At 38.1% G+C, this 6,190-nt stretch overlaps 1 long non-coding RNA gene across 1 annotated transcript; it reads right to left on the bottom strand.

The window, feature by feature from the left end:
- Positions 1-3,229: 3,229 nt before the first annotated feature.
- LOC107854324 lies at positions 3,230-5,052 on the bottom strand. The gene is made up of 2 exons (XR_007050858.1): positions 4,558-5,052; positions 3,230-3,519 (listed from the first exon to the last, which is right to left on the bottom strand). It is a non-coding gene; the product is annotated as an uncharacterized LOC107854324 (long non-coding RNA).
- Between the last annotated feature and the right edge of the window lie 1,138 nt (positions 5,053-6,190).

Here is a 6,190-nt window from a genome sequence, read left to right as displayed (position 1 = left end):
GTAGAATATCTCATAAATAAGTGGTAGTGTCAACTCTTACCCGTGGGGCATAATTTATTATTTGAAAGTCCTTGAGCTAAGTCTTGCCTCTAAGGCAAGAGTTGTAGAACATCCCATCCATAAATGAAGACATAACGTGGAAGTGTTAACTCTTATCCGTGGGACATAATTTATTATTTGAAAGTCATATAGCTAACTATTGCCTCTAAGGCAAGAGTTGTAGAACATCTCATAAATGAAGACATAATGTGGTAGCATCAACTCTTACCCGTGGGGCATAATTTATTATTTGAAAGTCCTTGAGCTAAGTTTTGCCTCTAAGGCAAGAGTTGTAGAACATCCCATAAAATGAAAACATAACGTGTTAGTGTCAGCTCTTATCCGTGGGGCATAATTTGTAGTTTGAAAGTCTTTAGGTTAAGTCTAGCCTCTAAGGCAAGAGTTGTAGAACATCTCATAAATGAAGACATAACGTGGAGGTGTCAACTTTTGCCCATAGGACATAATTTGTACTTTGAAGGTCTTTGAACGCAAGAGTTGCAGAGCATCTCATAAATGAATACATAACATGGTAGTGTCAACTCTTACCCACGGGGCATAATTTGTAGTTTCAAAGTCTTTGAGCTAAGTCTTGCCTCCAAGGCAAGAGTTGTTGAACATCTCATAAATGAAGACATAACACAGTAGTGTCAAATCTTGCCTGTGGAGTATAATTTGTAGTTTGAAAGTCTTTGAGTTAAGTCTTGCTTCTAAGATAAGAGTTGTAGAACATCTAATAAATGAAGACATAAATGGTAATGTCAACTCTTACCCGTGAGACATAATTTGTTGTTTGAAAGTCCCTGACTGCCTTTAAGGAAAGAGTTGTAGAACATCTTATAAATGAATACATAACATGGTAGAGTCAACTCTTGCCTGTGGGACATAATTTGTAGTTTGAAAGTCCTTGAGCTAATTAAGTTTTGCCTCTAAAACAATAGTTGTAAAACATCTCATAAAAACTCTTGCCCGTGGGGCATACTTTGTAGTTTGTAAGTCTTTGAGTTAAGTCTTGCCTCTAAGGCAATAGTTGTAGAACATCTCATAAATAAAAACATAATGTAGTAGTGTCAACTCTTGCCCATGAAACGTAACTTGTTGTTTGAAGTCATAAGTTTTGCCTTTATAATGTGATAGTGTCAACTCTTACTCATGAGATGTAACTTGAATGGAAGAAATCAAAGAAAAGAACAAAAATTATAAAAATTGCGGAAAAAGAAGAAAATGAAGAAAAATATTTAAAAAATAAAAATCAAAGAAAATCTAGAAGTTAAGAGAGAATAGAAAAAAATAAAGGTTGATAAAAATAAAATAAAAATAAAAAGATTAAATAAAAATAAAGGTCGAAAAAAATAGAAAATAATAATAATATATATATATATATATATATTTATAAAAGTAGACGTTGAGAGGTGTAAATAAAAAAATAAGGGTTGAAAAAACTAAAAAGAATAAAAAAAGAAAGAAAGAAAAAATAAAAAAGAAAATAATATAAAAGAAAAAAAAAGAAGTTGAGAGGGAAAAAAGAAAAAAAGTAAGCTTTGAGAAAAATTAAAAAGAAAAATCAAAGTAAAATTAAAAAGAGAAAAAAAAAATTAAAATTTAAAAGATATAAATATAGAGTTGTTATCCATTATGAGGATCATTTATGTAATTTATTTCATTGATCAGAGACAATTTTATTCCAAAAAATATTTTTAGTAGATAAAGGCTATTCTAAGAAACCCTTTTATTTGGAACTAAAATTTAAAAACCACCCCAATTTGAGTTTATTTTTGAGATTCACCTATTTTAAGGTTAGACAAATTGGCTAAAACTTAAAAGGTCTATTACCCAATTGATCAAAGCCCAAGTAGCTAAAATCCAGTCTATATAAGTTATAACTACGCAAAATTGTTCCAACATTTTCTTTTTCCCTCAAAAAAAAAAAAAAAGGGAAATTTGAAAATGGCTGCCATGGTTACGAGCAAGGTTTCTCTGAGAAAGGTCTCTGCGATTGCAAAGAGCGTCGTGTCAAAAATTGGCCGTCTTGCTCCAAATCAAGCATTGATGGATTTACACAGCAAACGTAAGTTTGCTAATCGGATCGGATTAATTGATTGTTAATGATGTTAACTGAAATTAGTTTTGAAAAATTTTGATATTATGTTTCCATATCATTTAATTCAAATGCGATGTTAGTGTACCGTTTGATCGCGGTAGTTTGATAAGTATAGATCCTGCGATGTTGATGTATTGTTTGATCGCGGTAGGGATTAGTTGATTCTGATTTTAATTCAAGTTTGTATTGCATAAGCGTGAAATTGATGGCTTGTTACGTAGATCCTGCGATGTTAATGTAGGGTTTGATTGCGGTAGGGATTAGTTGATTTTGATTTTAATTTTAGTTTGAATTGCATAAGCGCGAAATTGATGCTTGTTACGGTGTAGATCCTGCCGTAGAGCCTGCGATGTTAATGTACGGTTTGATCGCGATAGGGATTAGTTGATTTTGATTTTAATTCTAGTTTGGATTACTAGATTTTGATTTTAATTCTAGTTTGTATTGCATAAGCGCGAAATTTGGTTTAGGTGTCGTCATCTCTGTTCACGTCTTGTACTCCTTTAAGGCTTGTCCCACAATTTGTTTATTTTGCTTTACTAGCTTTCCGGCCAGTCTGTTCACTGTTTCAAAATGTCGTTGCCAAGTTTTGTACTCGTCAAAACAACTGATAAGTCTCAATCACACTAAATGCAAATGATTTGGATTTTGTATAAGCGCGAATTTGCTATAGGTGCCATCTTCTCTGTTCACTTTTTGCACTTCTTTAAGGCTGGCTTCTCCACTCCATATTACTATTATTTTACGGTAGACGCTTCATACTTTTTGAGGTGTAGATTTGTGGTAGGGCTGCATACCGATTAGTTTTACCTATGCATTATCGATTTGTATATATGCTAAACTGTTAAACCAGGCTAAGTGCTTACTGCTAGGGGTGGCAAATGGGTGGGTCGAGCCAGATATGGGCGGATAAAAAATGGGTCAAGTAAAAATGAATAGATTATCCAACCCAACCCGTATTTCTTACGGATAAAAATGGTTGGATAATATGGATATCCATAGCCATAGCAAACACAATATTATCCGTTTCCATTAAGCATGAAATGATTTGTGTTTTAGCTTGAGAGAATAGAGTATAGGAAGCAAAAGTTTCAACATCAACTTAATCCCTTCAACTTGTAATAAAAAATGGTTCAAAAGGAACATGAGTCCATCAAACCTTCACAATTTATCTGAACAATTTATCTGAAGTAATGTATAAGATTTAGAGGACTCCAAAGAAGATTTTTAATGGCATTGTTCAACTCAGTTCCAGCAGTATTAAGTACTGCCATGTCCACTTTTTCTCTTGGCAGGTACAAGAATCCACCCCCTTCAATTTTCTCGAATCCACAGTGCTCAAGAAACTCGATGCCTCCTTGCAGTTTGCAAATTCTATCCTGTAAAAAATGTCGGAAGAAGCGGCCGTGTTAGTTCTTTCCTTTCATCCTGTATGGGTTGCCAAGATATGAAATTGAAGCAATCTCCAGTTTGCATGAAATGTAAGGACTTAGTAAACTAGGCAAAATATCAAGGCTTTCACTGTATAAAACTCTAGGGAAAGCAGCCTTGCTTCTAATACGACGAATCAAAACAAAATAGAATGACTTATGAAGTTATCACTTGAAGAAACAAAACATACAAAGCCAATTCTGACCAAAATCTATGTATTAAATTCTACAACAACAACAACAACAACAACAAACCCAGTGTATTCCCACTTAGTGGGGTCTGGGGGGGGTAAGATGTACGCAGTCCATACCTCTACCTCTGATGAAGTAGAAAGGCTGTTTCCGAAAGACCCCCGGCTCAAGGCACGACTATGTATTAAATTCTATAGAACTAAAACCAACCCAAGTCTAATAACTAGTGTCAGATACATTATACAGGACACTAGCAGAAAAGACCAATTCACAGAGAGATAATGTGCTGAGACTTGGGGTTTAAGAATAAGAACAGGTAAATCTTAACGCTATGTTGCTCCCACTCTTCAGAAATACTATTAGACACGGGCGTGTGCTAAATCCTCCTAAAGTGATGCATTTTTGGAGGGCCCAAGCAACATAATCTTAAGGTAATATGTCATCACTACGTAACCTTGAAATGTTTCTGACCAGTTCTATTTCGGGATTAGAACTGTTTGCACTTATAGCATGAAGTACTAACCAACAACATCAGCTAACCAAAAATAGTCAGAGCTCCAAACTAAACCTCAAAGATTCCAACTTTACCACAAACAATCAAGAAAATTTAGTCAAAACAACACAACCAAACTCAACACTATCATCCGAAATGAAAAATCCAACCACCCCTTCAACACTATCATCCCCGTAAAAGAGAGTAAATATCAGAGTTCAATTGGCCGGAGAAGTTGATGGAAACAGAATAGATTGAGAAACAGAAACAGAATAGAGACAGAAACAGAGCAAGTGACTCACCGGAGAAGTTGACAGAGCTTGGGAGGTGTTCGCCGGAGCTTGGCTGTTGTTGGACGGAGCCTGGGTGGTATTGGACGGAGCTTGGGTGGTGCTGGCAGAAGGAAGAGGTTGCAATTGGGTGAAGCCTTAGAATTCGCGTACTGTTCTCTCCATTTTTGCAAATTGGGTTTTAGGGTTTATTTACCCATTTTATCCATAAATTATCCATATTTTGGGTGGATAATATGGGTCAGCCCATTTTAAATCTAGTTTGAAAGGATTGGATATCCAGCCCATTTTAAGTGGGTTGGGTTGGATGGTTATCCATTTTTTAAACCCATTTTGCCACCCCTACTTACTGCTTAGTGCTCACTGCCTACTGCTTAGGATAAGATACAACAACAACAACAACAAACCCAGTGTATTCCCACTTAGTGGGGTCTGGGGGGTAAGATGTACGCAGTCCATACCTCTACCTCTGATGAAGTAGAAAGGCTGTTTCCGAAAGACCCCCGGCTCAAGGCACGAGATATCACACAAACACGTAGTAAAGCACAGAAGCAGATGACATAACATAAATACGGCACCCATAAGGAATATAAAACAGAGGAAAGCAGAGGAAAGCACACAGATTCGTAATAAACATGGAACACTGAATACGGAATCATAACAGGAATAAAACCCCCACCAAGTAATTCCCTACACTAGCGACCCAAACTGGCCCTAATCCTCTGCCGTAATTCGCGTCTTCCAGACCTTCCTATCTAGGGTCATGTCCTCGGTGAGCTGTAACTGTTCCATATCCCGCCTAATCACCTCACCCTAGTATTTCTTCGGCCTACCCCTACCCCGCCTAAAACCATCCAACGCTAGCCTCTCACACCTACGGACCGGGGCATCCATGCCCCTCCTCTTCACGTGTCCGAACCATCTCAATCGCGCTTCCCGCATCTTACACTCCACTGAAGTCACACCAACCTTCTCCCAGATAGTCTCATTCCGAACTCTATCCCCTCGAGTCAGTCCACACATCCAGCGCAACATCTGCATTTCTGCCACCTTCATTTTTTGGATGTGGGAGTTCTTAACTGGCCAACACTCCGCTCCATACAGCAAGGCCGGACGGACTACCACCCTATAAAATTTGCCTTTAAGCTTGGGCGGCACCTTCTTATCACACAGCCCCCGACGAGAGTTTCCACTTCATCCATCCCGCCCCAATACGGTGCGAGACATCCTCGTCAATCTCACCGTTACTCTGGATCACGGACCCGAGATACTTGAACTTATCCCTCTTACTTACATACCTCCTGTGCTTCCAGCTTCACTACTACCTCATTCTCCCGCCTCACGTCATTAAACTTACATTTCACATACTCTGTCTTGCTTCTGCTCACCCTGAACCCTTTAGACTCAAGAGTTTGCCTCCACATCTCTAATTTGTCATTCACACCCCCTCGAGTCTCATCTATCAGAACAACATCGTCTGCAAAAAACATACACCACGGCACCTCCCCTTGAATACGCCGCGTCAACACATCCACGACTACCATCTCTTCTTTATGTGGCCGTCCTCCACCAACACTCTACCGTCCTCCCCCTTAATGCACCTCACCTGATCGAGGTCACGACCCTTCCTCTCCCTAGCCTTAGC

The sequence above is a fragment of the Capsicum annuum genome, unplaced genomic scaffold (genome assembly GCF_002878395.1).
Source record: "Capsicum annuum cultivar UCD-10X-F1 unplaced genomic scaffold, UCD10Xv1.1 ctg63776, whole genome shotgun sequence".
NCBI classification, from domain to species: Eukaryota; Viridiplantae; Streptophyta; class Magnoliopsida; order Solanales; family Solanaceae; genus Capsicum; species Capsicum annuum.
The sequence above is the reverse complement of the archived record's forward strand: the minus strand, read 5'-3'. Positions and strand labels throughout refer to the sequence as shown.